The sequence below is a fragment of the Uloborus diversus genome, chromosome 1 (assembly GCF_026930045.1).
Source record: "Uloborus diversus isolate 005 chromosome 1, Udiv.v.3.1, whole genome shotgun sequence".
Classification (NCBI taxonomy): Eukaryota; Metazoa; Arthropoda; class Arachnida; order Araneae; family Uloboridae; genus Uloborus; species Uloborus diversus.
In genome coordinates this window covers 209,719,136-209,730,823 of record NC_072731.1, presented here as the reverse complement: position 1 = coordinate 209,730,823, position 11,688 = coordinate 209,719,136, and the positions used below count along the sequence as shown (strand labels likewise).

Sequence of the window (11,688 nt, the reverse complement as noted above, 5' to 3'; positions counted from 1 at the left end):
GCCCGGATAGCTCAGTCGGTAGAGCGTTAGGCTTTTAACCTAACGGTCCAGGGTTCGAGTCCCTGTTCGGGCGGACGCAATGTTTTAGCTGCAGTAGCCGAGTGATTTTAATTCAAATTAAATAAAAGAATTTTTAAAAATGATTGATTTCCACTAGCATGTGAGCCCGGATAGCTCAATCGGTAGAGCGTTAGGCTTTTAACCAAACGGTCCAGGGTTCGAGTCCCTGTTCGGGCGGAAGCGATTTTTTAACTGCAGTAGCCGAGCGATTTTAATTTAAATTAAATAAAAGAATTTATAAAAATGATTGATTTCCACTAGCATGTGAGCCCGGATAGCTCAATCGGTAGAGCGTTAGGCTTTTAGCCTAACGGTCCAGGGTTCGAGTCCCTGTTCGGGCGGAAACGATTTTTTAGCTGCAGTAACCGAGGAATTTTAATTTAAATTAAATAAAGAATTTTTAAAAATTGATTAACTTCCACAATCCTGTGGGCCCGGATAGCTCAGTCGGTAGAGCGTTAGGCTTTTAACCTAACGGTCCACGGTTCGAGTCCCTGTTCAGGCGGAAGCGATTTTTCAGCTGCAGTAGCCGGGGGATTTTAATTTAAATTAAATGACGAATTTTTAAAAATTGATTAATTTCCACGTGCCTGTGGGCCCGGATAGCTCAGTCGGTAGAGCATTAGGCATTTAACCTAACGGTCCAGGGTTCGAGTCCCTGTTCAGGCGGAATTTTTAGCTGCAATAGCCGAAGGATTTTGATTTAAATTAAATAAAAGAATTTTTAAAAATTGATTAATTTCCACGATCTTGTGAGCCCGAATAGCTCAGTCGGCAGAGCGTTAGGCATTTAACCTAACGGTCAAGGGTTCGAGTCCCTGTTCGGGCGGACGCGATTTTTTAGCTGCAATAGCCGAGGGATTTTAATTCAAATTAAATAAAAGAATTTTTACAAAATTGATTAATTTCCGAGATCCTGTGTGCCCGGATATCTCAGTCGGTAGAGCGTTAGGCTTTTAACCTAACGGTCCAGGGTTCGAGTCCCTGTTCGGGCGGAAGCGAATTTTTAGCTGCAATAGCCGAAGGATTTTAATTCAAATTAAATAAAAGCATTTTAAAAATTGATTAATTTCCACAATCCGCTGGTCCCGTATAGCTCATTCGAGAGAGCGTTAGGCTAAAAACCTAACGGTCCAGGGTTCGAGTCCCTGTTCGGGCGGACGCAATGTTTTAGCTGCAGTAGCCGAGTGATTTTAATTCAAATTAAATAAAAGAATTTTTAAAAATGATTGATTTTCACTAGCATGTGAGCCCGGATAGCTCAATCGGTAGAGCGTTAGGCTTTTAACCAAACGGTCCAGGGTTCGAGTCCCTGTTCGGGCGGACGCGATTTTTTAGCTGCAGTAGCCGAGGGATTTTAATTTAAATTAAATAAAAGAATTTTTAAAAATGATTGATTTCCACTAGCTTGTGAGCCCGGATAGCTCAATCGTTAGAGCGGTAGGCTTTTAGCCTAACGGTCCAGGGTTCGAGTCCCTGTTCGGGCGGAAGCGATTTTTTAGCTGCAGTAGCCGAGGAATTTTAATTTAAATTAAATAAAGAATTTTAAAAAATTGATTAACTTCCACGATCCTGTGAGCCCGGATAGCTCAGTCGGTAGAGTGTTAGACTTTTAACCTAACGGTCCAGGGTTCGAGTCCCTGTTCGCCCGGAAGCGAATTTTTAGCTGCAATAGCCGAGGGATTTTGATTTAAATTAAATAAAAGAATTTTTAAACATTGATTAATTTCCACGATCCTGTGAGCCCGGATAGCTCAGTCGGTAGAGCGTTAGGCTTTTAACCTAACGGTCCAGTGTTCGAGTCTCTGTTCGGGCGGAAGCAATTTTTTAACTGCAGTAGCCGAGGGATTTTAATTTAAATTAAATGAAGAATTTTTAAAAATTGATTTATTTCCACGAGCCTGTGGGCCCGCATAGCGCAGTCGGTAGAGCGTTAGGCTTTTAACCTAGCGGTCCAGGGTTCTAGTCCCTGTTCGGGCGAACGCGAATTTTTAGCTGCAATAGCCGAGGGATTTTGATTCAAATTAAATAAAAGAGTTTTTAAAAATTGATTAATTTCCACCATCCTGTGAGCCCGGATAGCTCAGTCGGTAGAGCGTTAGGCTTTTAACCTAACGGTCCAGGGTTCGAGTCCCTGTTCGGGCGGACGCAATGTATTAGCTGCAGTAGCCGAGTGATTTTAATTCAAATTAAATAAAAGAATTTTTAAAAATGATTGATTTCCACTAGCATGTGTGCCCGGATAGCTCAATCGGTAGAGCGTTAGGCTTTTAACCAGACGGTCCAAGGTTCGAGTCCCTGTTCGGGCGGAAGCGATTTTTTAGCTGCAGTAGCCGAGGGATTTATTTTTAAATTAAATAAAAGAATTTATAAAAATGATTGATTTCCACTAGCATGTGAGCCCGGATAGCTCAATCGGTAGAGCGTTAGGCTTTTAGCCTAACGGTCCAGGGTTCGAGTCCCTGTTCGGGCGGAAGCGATTTTTTAGCTGCAGTAGCCGAGGAATTTTAATTTAAATTAAATAAAGAATTTTTAAAAATTGATTAACTTCCACGATCCTGTGGGCCCGGATAGCTCAGTCGGTAGAGCGTTAGGCTTTTAACCAAACGGTCCAGGGTTCGAGTCCCTGTTCGGGCGGACGCGATTTTTTAGCTGCAGTAGCCGAGGGATTTTAATTTAAATTAAATAAAAGAATTTTTAAAAATGATTGATTTCCACTAGCATGTGAGCCCGGATAGCTCAATCGTTAGAGCGGTAGGCTTTTAGCCTAACGGTCCAGGGTTCGAGTCCCTGTTCGGGCGGAAGCGATTTTTTAGCTGCAGTAGCCGAGGAATTTTAATTTAAATTAAATAAAGAATTTTAAAAAATTGATTAACTTCCACGATCCTGTGAGCCCGGATAGCTCAGTCGGTAGAGTGTTAGACTTTTAACCTAACGGTCCAGGGTTCGAGTCCCTGTTCGCCCGGAAGCGAATTTTTAGCTGCAATAGCCGAGGGATTTTGATTTAAATTAAATAAAAGAATTTTTAAACATTGATTAATTTCCACGATCTTGTGAGCCCGGATAGCTCAGTCGGTAGAGCGTTAGGCTTTTAACCTAACGGTCCAGTGTTCGAGTCTCTGTTCGGGCGGAAGCAATTTTTTAACTGCAGTAGCCGAGGGATTTTAATTTAAATTAAATGAAGAATTTTTAAAAATTGATTTATTTCCACGAGCCTGTGGGCCCGGATAGCGCAGTCGGTAGAGCGTTAGGCTTTTAACCTAGCGGTCCAGGGTTCTAGTCCCTGTTCGGGCGAACGCGAATTTTTAGCTGCAATAGCCGAGGGATTTTGATTCAAATTAAATAAAAGAGTTTTTAAAAATTGATTAATTTCCACCATCCTGTGAGCCCGGATAGCTCAGTCGGTAGAGCGTTAGGCTTTTAACCTAACGGTCCAGGGTTCGAGTCCCTGTTCGGGCGGACGCAATGTATTAGCTGCAGTAGCCGAGTGATTTTAATTCAAATTAAATAAAAGAATTTTTAAAAATGATTGATTTCCACTAGCATGTGAGCCCGGATAGCTCAATCGGTAGAGCGTTAGGCTTTAAACCAAACGGTCCAGGGTTCGAGGCCCTGTTCGGGCGGACGCGATTTTTTAGCTGCAGTAGCCGAGGGATTTTAATTTAAATTAAATAAAATAATTTTTAAAAATGATTGATTTCCACTAGCATGTGAGCCCGGATAGCTCAATCGTTAGAGCGGTTTTCTTTTAGCCTAACGGTCCAGGGTTCGAGTCCCTGTTCGGGCGGAAGCGATTTTTTAGCTGCAGTAGCCGAGGAATTTTAATTTAAATTAAATAAAGAATTTTTAAAAATTGATTAACTTCCACGTTCCTGTGAGCCCGGATAGCTCAGTCGGTAGAGTGTTAGACTTTTAACCTAACGGTCCAGGCTTCGAGTCCCTGTTCGGGCGGAAGCGATTTTTTAGCTGCAGTAGCCGAGGAATTTTAATTTAAATTAAATAAAGAATTTTTAAAAATTGATTAACTTCCACGATCCTGTGAGCCCGGATAGCTCAGGCGGTAGAGCGTTAGGCTTTTAACCTAACGGTCCAGGGTTCGAGTCCCTGTTCGGGCGGAATTTTTAGCTGCAATAGCCGAAGGAATTTGATTTAAATTAAATAAAAGAATTTTTAAAAATTGATTAATTTCCACGATCTTGTGAGCCCGGATAGCTCAGTCCGTAGAGCGTTAGGCTTTTAACCTAGCGGTCCAGAGTTCGAGTCCCTGTTCGGGCGGACGCGATTTTTTAGCTGCAATAGCCGAGGGATTTTAATTCAAATTAAATAAAAGAATTTTAAAAATTGATTAATTTCCACAATCCTCTGATCCCGTATAGCTCATTCGAGAGAGCTTTAGGCTAAAAACCTAACGGTCCAGGGTTCGAGTCCCTGTTCGGGCGGACGCAATGTTTTAGCTGCAGTAGCCGAGTCATTTTAATTCAAATTAAATAAAACAATTTTTAAATATGATTGATTTCCACTAGCGTGTGAGCCCGGATAGCTCCATCGGTAGAGCTTTAGGCTTTTAACCAAACGGTCCAGGATTCGAGTCCCTGTTCGGGCGGAAGCGATTTTTTAGCTGCAGTAGCCGAGGGATTTTAATTTAAATTAAATAAAAGAATTTTTTAAAATTGATTGATTTCCACTAGCATGTGAGCCCGGGTAGCTCAATCGGTAGAGCGTTAGGCTCTTAGCCTAACGGTCCAGGGTTCGAGTCCCTGTTCGGGCGGAAGCGATTTTTTAGCTGCAGTAGCCGCGGAATTTTAATTTAAATTAAATAAAGAATTTTTAAAAATTGATTAACTTCCACCATTCTGTGAGCCCGGATAGTTCAGTCGGTAGAGCGTTAGGCTTTTAACCTAACGGTCCAGGTTTCGAGTCCCTGTTCGGGCGTAAGCGATTTTTTAGCTGTAGTAGCCAAATGATTTTAATTCAAATTAAATAAAAGAGTTTCTAAAAACTGATTAATTTTCATAAGTCTGTGAGCCCGGATAGCTCAGTCGGTAGAGCGTTAGGCTTTTAACCTAACGGTCCAGCGTTTGAGTCCCTGTTCGGGCGGACGCGAATTTTTAGCTGCAATAGCCGAGGGATTTTGATTCAAATTAAATAAAAGAATTTTTAAAAATTGATTAATTTCCACCATCCTGTGACCCCGGATAGCTCAGTCGGTAGAGCGTTAGGCTTTTAACCTAACGGTCCAGGGTTCGAGTCCCTGTTCGGGCGGACGTGATTTTTTAGCTAAAATAGCAGAGGGATTTTAAATCAAATTAAATAAAAGAATTTTTAAAAAATTTAAATTATTTCCACGATCTTGTGAGCCCGGATAGCTCAGTCGGTAGAGCGTTAGGCTTAAAACCTAAAGGTCCAGGGTTCGAGTCCCTGTTCGGGCGGAAGCGGTTTTTTAGCTGCAGTAGCCGAGGAATTTTAATTTAAATTCAATGAAGAATTTTTAAAAATTGATTAATTTCCACGTGCCTGTGGGCCCGGATAGCTCAGTCGGTAGAGCGTTAGACTTTTAACCTAACGGTCCAGGGTTCGAGTCCCTGTTCGGGCGGACGCGAATTTTCAGCTGCAGTAGCCGGGGGATTTTAATTTAAATTCAATGAAGAATTTTTAAAAATTGATTAATTTCCACGTGCCTGTGGGCCCGGATAGCTCAGTCGGTAGAGCGTTAGGCTTTTAACCTAACGGTCCAGGTTTCGAGTCCCTGTTCGGCCGGACGCGAATTTTTAGCTGCAATAGCCGAGGGATTTTGATTCAAATTAAATAAAAGAATTTTTAAAAATTGATTAATTTCCACCATCCTGTGAGCCCGGATAGCTCAGTCGGTAGAGCGTTAGGCTTTTAACCTAACGGTCCAGGGTTCGAGTCCCTGTTCGGGCGGACGCGATTTTTTTTAGCTGCAATAGCCGAGTAATTTTAATTCAAATTAAATAAAATAATTTCGAAAAATTGATTAATTTTCATAAGACTGTGAGCACGGATAGCTCTGTCGGTAGAGCGCTGACCTTTTAACCTAAAAGTCCAAGGTTCGAGTCCCTGTTCGGGCGAACATGATTTTTTAGCTACAATAGCAGAGGGATTTTAATTCAAATTAAATAAAAGAATTTTTAAAAAATTGATTAATTTCCACGATCCTGTGAGCCCGGATAGCTCAGTCGGTAGAGCTTTAGGCTTTTAACCTAACGGTCCAGGGTTCGAGTCCCTGTTTGGGCGGAAGCGGTTTTTTAGCTGCGGTAGCCGAGGGATTTTAATTTAAATTAAATGAAGAATTTTTAAAAATTGATTAATTTCCACGAGCCTGTGGGCCCGGATAGCTCAATCGGTAGAGCGTTAGGCTTTTAACCTAACGGTCCGCGGTTCGAGTCCCTGTTCGGGCGGACGCACATTTTTAGCTGCAATAGCCGAGGAATTTTGATTCAAATTAAATAAAAAAATTTTTAAAAATTGATTAATTTCCACGATTCTGTGAGCCCGGATAGCTCAGTCGGTAGAGCGTTAGGCTTTTAACCTAACGGTCCAGGGTTCGAGTCCCTGTTCGGGCGGAAGCGATTTTTTAGCTGCAGTAGCCGAGGGATTTTAATTTAAATTAAATAAAAGAATTTTTAAAAATTGATTAATTTCCACGATCTTGTGAGCCCGGACAGCTCAGTCGGCAGAGCGTTAGACTTTTAACCTAACGGTCAAGGGTTCGAGTCCCTGTTCGGGCGGACGCGATTTTTTAGCTGCAGTAGCCGAGGGATTTTAATTTAAATTAAATAAATTTTTTTTAAAAATTGATTAATTTCCACGAGTCTGCGAGCCCGGATAGCTCAGTCGGTAGAGCGTTAGGCTTTTAACCTAAAGGTCCACGGTTCGAGTCCCTGTTCGGGCTAAAGCGATTTTTTAGCTGCAGTAGCCGAGGGATTTTAATTTAAAATAATAAAGAATTTTTAAAAATTGATTAATTTCCACGAACCTGTGGGCCCGGATAGCTCAGTCGGTAGAGCGTTAGGCTTTTAACCTAACGGTCCAGGGTTCGAGTCCCTGTTCGGGCGGAAGCGAATTTTTAGCTGCAATAGCCGAAGGATTTTAATTCAAATTAAATAAAAGAACTTTAAAAATTGATTAATTTCCACAATCCTCAGATCCCGTATAGCTCATTCGAGAGAGCGTTAGGCTAAAAACCTAACGGTCCAGGGTTCGAGTCCCTGTTCGGCCGGACGCAATGTTTTAGCTGCAGTAGCCGAGTGATTTTAAGTCAAATTAAATAAAAGAATTTTTAAAAATGATTGATTTCCACTATCATGTGAGCCCGGATTGCTCAATCGGTAGAGCGTTAATCTTTTAACCAAACGGTCCAGGGTTCGAGTCCCTGTTCGGGCGGAAGCGATTTTTTAGCTGCAGTAGCCGAGGGATTTTAATTTAAATTAAATAAAAGAATTTTTAAAAATGATTGATTTCCACTAGCATGGGAGCCCGGATAGCTCAATCGTTAGAGCGTTAGGCTTTTAGCCTAACGGTTCAGGGTTCGAGTCCCTGTTCGGGCGGAAGCGATTTTTTGGCTGCAGTAGCCGAGGAATTTTAATTTAAATTAAATAAAGAATTTTTAAAAATTGATTAACTTCCACGAGCCTGTGGGCCCGGATAGCTCAGTTGGTAGAGCGTTTGGCTTTTAACCTAACGGTCCGTTGTTCGAGTCCCAGATTGGGAGGACGCGACTTTTTAGCTGCAGTAGCCGAGGGATTTTAATTTAAATTAAACAAAAGAATTTTTTAAAATTGATTAATTTTCACGAGCCTGTGAGCTCGGATAGCTTAATCGGTAGAGTGTTAGACTTTTTACTTAACGGTCCAGGGTTCGAGTCCCTATTCGGGCGGATGCGATTTTTTAGCTGCAACAGCCGAGGGATTTTGATTCAAATTAAATAACAGAATTTTTAAAAATTGATTAATTTCCACGATCTTGTGAGCCCGGATAGCTCAGTCGGTACAGCGTTAGGCTTTTAACCTAACGGTCCAGGGTTCGAGTCCCTGTTCGGGCGGTCGTGATTTTTTAGCTGAAATAGCCGAGGGATTTTAATTTAAATTAAATAAAATGATTTTTTAAAATTGATTAATTTCCACGAGTCTGTGAGCCCGGATAGCTCAGCCGGCAGAGCGTTATGCTTTTAACCTAACGGTTCGGGGTTCGAGTCCCTGTTCGGACGGACGCGATTTTTTAGCTGCAATAGCCGAGGGATTTAAATTTAAATTAAATAAAAGAATTTTGAAAAATTGATTAATTTCCAAATCCCTGTGAGCCCGGATAGCTCAGTTGGTAGAACGTTAGGCTCTTAACGTAACGGAGCAGCATTCGAGTACCTGTTCATGCGGACGCGATTTTTTAGCTGCAATAACCGAGAGATTTTAATTCAAATTAAATAAAAGAATTTCTAAAAATTGATTAATTTCCAAAACCCTGTGAGCCCGGATAGCTTTGTCAGTAGAGCGTTAGGCTCTTAACCTAACGGTGCAGGATTCGAGTACCTGTTCGGACGCACGTTTTTTTTTTAGCTGTAATAGCCGAGGGTTATTAATTAAAATTAAGTTAAAGAATTTTTTTAAATCGATTCCTTTTAAGGGTACTTTGAGCTCGGATACCTGAGTCAGAAGAGCGTTGGTATTTTAACCTAACCGTCTAGGTTTCGAGTCCCTTTTCGGGCGGACTCGATTTTTTAATTGCAGTAGCCGAAGTTTATAAATTACTAGCTGTACCCGACGCCGGTTGCTACGCCAACAAAAAAAATACATCATTATACTGATTTTCATGACAATAGGTTGAATAATCGGTCCAAATATTAAGTGAAGCCGTGACTAGACTCAAATTTTGTACTCACGCAGTTTGCAAGATCAATCAATCGCTAAAAATATCAAAAGAAAAAGTTTTAAATCCCCCCGTTGCATGAAAAAACATAAAACAATAAAGAAAGAATTTATTTGTTCAAACTCAAGAAAATTGGCAACAGCTAACTTCTTATCAATGAGATCTTTCACGCGAATTAATTTCTGCAGCCGATAATTTTATTCGTATTTATCCAATGGATTGTGACTTAAATTGGAATAAAAAAGAAACTATCGATCGGATTTTTTTCGAACTGGTCTATAAACATTCCCAGTACCAAAAGTAACAAACGGTCAAAGTTTCAGCCAAAATCTGCCGGGTAGTTTTTGAGTTCATGGATGGCATACAGACAAACATTCATTTTTATATATATATAGAAAATCAATTAAATCAAATTTAAAAACTGATTCCTTTCAGAGACCCTGTGAGCCCGGATAGCTTTGTCGGTAGAGCGTTAGGCTCTTCAACTAACGGTCTAGGGATCGTGTCACTGTTCGGGCGTACGCGATGTTTTAGCTGCAATAGCCAAAGGTTATAATTTAAAATTGATTAAAAGAAATTTTAAGACTGGATTTCTTTCCAAAATTCGGTGATTCCGGATAGGTCAGTCCGTAGAGCGTTAGGCGGTTACCCTAACGGTCCAGGGTTCCTATTCAGGCGGACTTGCTAGAAAATACCGAGGAATCTATGTTAAAATTAATCAAAATAGGTTCAAAAAATGGTTGGAGTCCCTGTTCGGGCATACGCTTTTTTCATCTTTAATAGCTGAGGGTATGAAATTATAATTAATTAAAAGAAATTTCAATGCTTGATTCCTTCGCTAAAGCCTGTGAGCCCGGATGGCATAATCGGTAGAGAGTTAGGCTTTTAACATATCGCTGCAGGGTTCGAGTTCCTGGTAGGGCGAACGCGCCTTTTTGGCTTCAACAGGGAAAGATTCTGAATAAACATTTATTGAAAAGAGATTTAAAAATTCATTCGTTTTAACGAAACTTTGAGCCGGGATAGTTCAGTTGGTAGAGCGTTAGGCTCTTAACCTAACGGTAAAGGAATCGAGCCCCACTTCGAGCGGAAGTGTATTTTTGGCTGCAACCGTCAAGGATTCTCAATAAACATTAATTGAAAAGAGTTTTAAAAATTGATTCCTTTTAAGAAAACTTTAAGCCCGGATAGCTTAGTTGGTAGAGCGTTAGGCTCTTTAGTTAAAGGTTCAGGATTCGAGTCACTGTTCGTGCGGACTCGATTCTTTAGCTGCAGTAGCCGAGGTTCATAAATTAAAATCAGGTATATGAAATTTAAAAACTCGACAGTCTCAGCGTTACAGTTTTAACCTAATGGTCAAGGTTTCGAGTCCCTTTTCGGACAGACGCGATTCTTACCTGCAATATCCGACGATTGTAAATTAAAATTAATTAAAAGAAATTTTAAAACTCGATTCCCTTCCACAATTAGGTGAGCCCGAATATCTCAGTCAGTAGAGCGAATGGCTCTTAACCTAACGGTCCAGGGTTCGAGTCCACGTTCGACCGGACGCGATTTTTTAGTTGCAATAGCCGAGGGTTATAAATTAAAATTAAGTAAAAGAAATTAACATAAATGATTCCTTTCAAACATCCTGTGAGCTCTGATAGCTCAGTCAGTAGAGCGTTAGGCTTTTAACCTAACGGTCCAGGGTTCGAGTCCCTGTTCGGGCGGACGCAATTTTTTAGCTGCAATAGACGAGAGTTCTCAATTTCAATTAATCAAAATAAGTTTTTAAAAATGGTTTAAGTCCCTGTTCAGGCGGGTGCCTTTTTTAGCTTCAATAGCCAAAGGTGTTAAATTAAAATTAATTAAAAGAAATTTTAAAACTTGATTCCTTCCCAAGGTTTTGTGAACCCAGATAGCTCAGACGGTAGAGCGCTAGTTTTTTAACCTATCGGTTCAGTTTTCGAGTCGCTTTTCGGGTGGACGCGATTTTTTAGCTGCAATATCCGAGGGCTATAAATTAAAATTAAGTAAAAGCATTTGTTAAAATTGATTCCTTTCAAAGCCTGTGATCACGAATAGCTCAGTCGGTAGAGCGATAGGCTTGTAACCTAACTGTCCAGATTTCGAGTCCCTGTTCGGGCAGCTACGTTTCTGTAGCTGCAATAGCCAAGGTGTTTAAATTAAAATTAATTGAAAAGATTTTTAATTACTGATTCCTTTTCAAGAACCTGTGAGCTCGGAAAGTTTCGTCGGTAAGCGTTAGGCTTTTATCCTAACGGTCCAGGGGGCGAGACTCTGGTCGAGCGGCCGCGTTTTGTTAGCTGCAATAGCCAAGGATTCTAAATTAAAATTAATTGAAAGGAGTTTTATACATTGATTTCTTTTCAAGAACCTGTGAGCCTGGATAGCTCAGTCGGTAGAGCGTCAGGCATCTTGCCTAACGGTCCAGGTTCGAGTCCCTGTTTGGCCGTTTGCGAGTTTTTAGCTGCAATAGCTGAGGTTTCTAAATTGAAATTAATCAGGAAGAAAAGTCCCAGCTAATATTAGGGAAACTAAATATTTTTCGATTTCCGATTGCATTACAATTTTTTTTAAGAGAAAAAATACGTCTAACATCATTAACTTCGTTAATTCTAAGCGCGATTGGGAAGAAAAGATTCTGCTGCAACAACCACAGTGATTAAATACACAGATAGTATTACCAAAGATAATAATGGTCTTTGGTATTACGACGGCGGCAGAGGGAGCGCGAAATAG

The 11,688-nt window shown here is 40.7% G+C and overlaps 46 non-coding genes across 46 annotated transcripts; all 46 read left to right on the top strand.

The window, feature by feature from the left end:
- On the top strand, positions 1-73 carry Trnak-uuu (transfer RNA lysine (anticodon UUU)). Its single transcript has one exon. It is a non-coding gene; the product is annotated as a tRNA-Lys (tRNA).
- A 91-nt stretch (positions 74-164) lies between these two features.
- Trnak-uuu (transfer RNA lysine (anticodon UUU)) lies at positions 165-237 on the top strand. Its single transcript has one exon. It is a non-coding gene; the product is annotated as a tRNA-Lys (tRNA).
- A 91-nt stretch (positions 238-328) lies between these two features.
- On the top strand, positions 329-401 carry Trnak-uuu (transfer RNA lysine (anticodon UUU)). Its single transcript has one exon. It is a non-coding gene; the product is annotated as a tRNA-Lys (tRNA).
- A 91-nt stretch (positions 402-492) lies between these two features.
- Positions 493-565, top strand: Trnak-uuu (transfer RNA lysine (anticodon UUU)). The gene has a single exon. It is a non-coding gene; the product is annotated as a tRNA-Lys (tRNA).
- A 91-nt stretch (positions 566-656) lies between these two features.
- Positions 657-729, top strand: Trnak-uuu (transfer RNA lysine (anticodon UUU)). The gene has a single exon. It is a non-coding gene; the product is annotated as a tRNA-Lys (tRNA).
- An 87-nt stretch (positions 730-816) lies between these two features.
- Positions 817-889, top strand: Trnak-uuu (transfer RNA lysine (anticodon UUU)). Its single transcript has one exon. It is a non-coding gene; the product is annotated as a tRNA-Lys (tRNA).
- Positions 890-982: 93 nt separating this feature from the next.
- On the top strand, positions 983-1,055 carry Trnak-uuu (transfer RNA lysine (anticodon UUU)). Its single transcript has one exon. It is a non-coding gene; the product is annotated as a tRNA-Lys (tRNA).
- A 91-nt stretch (positions 1,056-1,146) lies between these two features.
- On the top strand, positions 1,147-1,219 carry Trnaf-aaa (transfer RNA phenylalanine (anticodon AAA)). Its single transcript has one exon. It is a non-coding gene; the product is annotated as a tRNA-Phe (tRNA).
- Positions 1,220-1,310: 91 nt separating this feature from the next.
- On the top strand, positions 1,311-1,383 carry Trnak-uuu (transfer RNA lysine (anticodon UUU)). The gene has a single exon. It is a non-coding gene; the product is annotated as a tRNA-Lys (tRNA).
- A 91-nt stretch (positions 1,384-1,474) lies between these two features.
- On the top strand, positions 1,475-1,547 carry Trnak-uuu (transfer RNA lysine (anticodon UUU)). Its single transcript has one exon. It is a non-coding gene; the product is annotated as a tRNA-Lys (tRNA).
- Positions 1,548-1,638: 91 nt separating this feature from the next.
- Positions 1,639-1,711, top strand: Trnak-uuu (transfer RNA lysine (anticodon UUU)). The gene has a single exon. It is a non-coding gene; the product is annotated as a tRNA-Lys (tRNA).
- A 92-nt stretch (positions 1,712-1,803) lies between these two features.
- On the top strand, positions 1,804-1,876 carry Trnak-uuu (transfer RNA lysine (anticodon UUU)). Its single transcript has one exon. It is a non-coding gene; the product is annotated as a tRNA-Lys (tRNA).
- A 91-nt stretch (positions 1,877-1,967) lies between these two features.
- Positions 1,968-2,040, top strand: Trnak-uuu (transfer RNA lysine (anticodon UUU)). Its single transcript has one exon. It is a non-coding gene; the product is annotated as a tRNA-Lys (tRNA).
- A 92-nt stretch (positions 2,041-2,132) lies between these two features.
- On the top strand, positions 2,133-2,205 carry Trnak-uuu (transfer RNA lysine (anticodon UUU)). Its single transcript has one exon. It is a non-coding gene; the product is annotated as a tRNA-Lys (tRNA).
- A 91-nt stretch (positions 2,206-2,296) lies between these two features.
- On the top strand, positions 2,297-2,369 carry Trnak-uuu (transfer RNA lysine (anticodon UUU)). Its single transcript has one exon. It is a non-coding gene; the product is annotated as a tRNA-Lys (tRNA).
- A 91-nt stretch (positions 2,370-2,460) lies between these two features.
- On the top strand, positions 2,461-2,533 carry Trnak-uuu (transfer RNA lysine (anticodon UUU)). The gene has a single exon. It is a non-coding gene; the product is annotated as a tRNA-Lys (tRNA).
- Positions 2,534-2,624: 91 nt separating this feature from the next.
- On the top strand, positions 2,625-2,697 carry Trnak-uuu (transfer RNA lysine (anticodon UUU)). Its single transcript has one exon. It is a non-coding gene; the product is annotated as a tRNA-Lys (tRNA).
- Positions 2,698-2,788: 91 nt separating this feature from the next.
- Trnak-uuu (transfer RNA lysine (anticodon UUU)) lies at positions 2,789-2,861 on the top strand. Its single transcript has one exon. It is a non-coding gene; the product is annotated as a tRNA-Lys (tRNA).
- Positions 2,862-2,952: 91 nt separating this feature from the next.
- On the top strand, positions 2,953-3,025 carry Trnak-uuu (transfer RNA lysine (anticodon UUU)). Its single transcript has one exon. It is a non-coding gene; the product is annotated as a tRNA-Lys (tRNA).
- Positions 3,026-3,117: 92 nt separating this feature from the next.
- On the top strand, positions 3,118-3,190 carry Trnak-uuu (transfer RNA lysine (anticodon UUU)). Its single transcript has one exon. It is a non-coding gene; the product is annotated as a tRNA-Lys (tRNA).
- Positions 3,191-3,281: 91 nt separating this feature from the next.
- Trnak-uuu (transfer RNA lysine (anticodon UUU)) lies at positions 3,282-3,354 on the top strand. The gene has a single exon. It is a non-coding gene; the product is annotated as a tRNA-Lys (tRNA).
- A 92-nt stretch (positions 3,355-3,446) lies between these two features.
- On the top strand, positions 3,447-3,519 carry Trnak-uuu (transfer RNA lysine (anticodon UUU)). The gene has a single exon. It is a non-coding gene; the product is annotated as a tRNA-Lys (tRNA).
- Positions 3,520-3,938: 419 nt separating this feature from the next.
- Positions 3,939-4,011, top strand: Trnak-uuu (transfer RNA lysine (anticodon UUU)). Its single transcript has one exon. It is a non-coding gene; the product is annotated as a tRNA-Lys (tRNA).
- Positions 4,012-4,102: 91 nt separating this feature from the next.
- Trnak-uuu (transfer RNA lysine (anticodon UUU)) lies at positions 4,103-4,175 on the top strand. Its single transcript has one exon. It is a non-coding gene; the product is annotated as a tRNA-Lys (tRNA).
- Positions 4,176-4,262: 87 nt separating this feature from the next.
- On the top strand, positions 4,263-4,335 carry Trnak-uuu (transfer RNA lysine (anticodon UUU)). The gene has a single exon. It is a non-coding gene; the product is annotated as a tRNA-Lys (tRNA).
- A 91-nt stretch (positions 4,336-4,426) lies between these two features.
- Trnaf-aaa (transfer RNA phenylalanine (anticodon AAA)) lies at positions 4,427-4,499 on the top strand. Its single transcript has one exon. It is a non-coding gene; the product is annotated as a tRNA-Phe (tRNA).
- A 91-nt stretch (positions 4,500-4,590) lies between these two features.
- Positions 4,591-4,663, top strand: Trnak-uuu (transfer RNA lysine (anticodon UUU)). The gene has a single exon. It is a non-coding gene; the product is annotated as a tRNA-Lys (tRNA).
- A 92-nt stretch (positions 4,664-4,755) lies between these two features.
- On the top strand, positions 4,756-4,828 carry Trnak-cuu (transfer RNA lysine (anticodon CUU)). Its single transcript has one exon. It is a non-coding gene; the product is annotated as a tRNA-Lys (tRNA).
- A 91-nt stretch (positions 4,829-4,919) lies between these two features.
- Positions 4,920-4,992, top strand: Trnak-uuu (transfer RNA lysine (anticodon UUU)). Its single transcript has one exon. It is a non-coding gene; the product is annotated as a tRNA-Lys (tRNA).
- Positions 4,993-5,084: 92 nt separating this feature from the next.
- Trnak-uuu (transfer RNA lysine (anticodon UUU)) lies at positions 5,085-5,157 on the top strand. The gene has a single exon. It is a non-coding gene; the product is annotated as a tRNA-Lys (tRNA).
- Positions 5,158-5,249: 92 nt separating this feature from the next.
- Positions 5,250-5,322, top strand: Trnak-uuu (transfer RNA lysine (anticodon UUU)). Its single transcript has one exon. It is a non-coding gene; the product is annotated as a tRNA-Lys (tRNA).
- A 94-nt stretch (positions 5,323-5,416) lies between these two features.
- On the top strand, positions 5,417-5,489 carry Trnal-uaa (transfer RNA leucine (anticodon UAA)). The gene has a single exon. It is a non-coding gene; the product is annotated as a tRNA-Leu (tRNA).
- Positions 5,490-5,580: 91 nt separating this feature from the next.
- On the top strand, positions 5,581-5,653 carry Trnak-uuu (transfer RNA lysine (anticodon UUU)). The gene has a single exon. It is a non-coding gene; the product is annotated as a tRNA-Lys (tRNA).
- A 90-nt stretch (positions 5,654-5,743) lies between these two features.
- Trnak-uuu (transfer RNA lysine (anticodon UUU)) lies at positions 5,744-5,817 on the top strand. Its single transcript has one exon. It is a non-coding gene; the product is annotated as a tRNA-Lys (tRNA).
- Positions 5,818-5,909: 92 nt separating this feature from the next.
- On the top strand, positions 5,910-5,982 carry Trnak-uuu (transfer RNA lysine (anticodon UUU)). The gene has a single exon. It is a non-coding gene; the product is annotated as a tRNA-Lys (tRNA).
- Positions 5,983-6,242: 260 nt separating this feature from the next.
- Positions 6,243-6,315, top strand: Trnak-uuu (transfer RNA lysine (anticodon UUU)). Its single transcript has one exon. It is a non-coding gene; the product is annotated as a tRNA-Lys (tRNA).
- Positions 6,316-6,406: 91 nt separating this feature from the next.
- Positions 6,407-6,479, top strand: Trnak-uuu (transfer RNA lysine (anticodon UUU)). Its single transcript has one exon. It is a non-coding gene; the product is annotated as a tRNA-Lys (tRNA).
- Positions 6,480-6,571: 92 nt separating this feature from the next.
- Trnak-uuu (transfer RNA lysine (anticodon UUU)) lies at positions 6,572-6,644 on the top strand. The gene has a single exon. It is a non-coding gene; the product is annotated as a tRNA-Lys (tRNA).
- A 92-nt stretch (positions 6,645-6,736) lies between these two features.
- On the top strand, positions 6,737-6,809 carry Trnak-uuu (transfer RNA lysine (anticodon UUU)). The gene has a single exon. It is a non-coding gene; the product is annotated as a tRNA-Lys (tRNA).
- A 91-nt stretch (positions 6,810-6,900) lies between these two features.
- Trnak-uuu (transfer RNA lysine (anticodon UUU)) lies at positions 6,901-6,973 on the top strand. Its single transcript has one exon. It is a non-coding gene; the product is annotated as a tRNA-Lys (tRNA).
- A 90-nt stretch (positions 6,974-7,063) lies between these two features.
- On the top strand, positions 7,064-7,136 carry Trnak-uuu (transfer RNA lysine (anticodon UUU)). The gene has a single exon. It is a non-coding gene; the product is annotated as a tRNA-Lys (tRNA).
- A 255-nt stretch (positions 7,137-7,391) lies between these two features.
- Trnak-uuu (transfer RNA lysine (anticodon UUU)) lies at positions 7,392-7,464 on the top strand. The gene has a single exon. It is a non-coding gene; the product is annotated as a tRNA-Lys (tRNA).
- Positions 7,465-7,555: 91 nt separating this feature from the next.
- Positions 7,556-7,628, top strand: Trnak-uuu (transfer RNA lysine (anticodon UUU)). Its single transcript has one exon. It is a non-coding gene; the product is annotated as a tRNA-Lys (tRNA).
- A 421-nt stretch (positions 7,629-8,049) lies between these two features.
- Positions 8,050-8,122, top strand: Trnak-uuu (transfer RNA lysine (anticodon UUU)). Its single transcript has one exon. It is a non-coding gene; the product is annotated as a tRNA-Lys (tRNA).
- Positions 8,123-8,214: 92 nt separating this feature from the next.
- Positions 8,215-8,287, top strand: Trnak-uuu (transfer RNA lysine (anticodon UUU)). The gene has a single exon. It is a non-coding gene; the product is annotated as a tRNA-Lys (tRNA).
- A 2,295-nt stretch (positions 8,288-10,582) lies between these two features.
- On the top strand, positions 10,583-10,655 carry Trnak-uuu (transfer RNA lysine (anticodon UUU)). The gene has a single exon. It is a non-coding gene; the product is annotated as a tRNA-Lys (tRNA).
- The last annotated feature ends 1,033 nt before the right edge of the window (positions 10,656-11,688 follow it).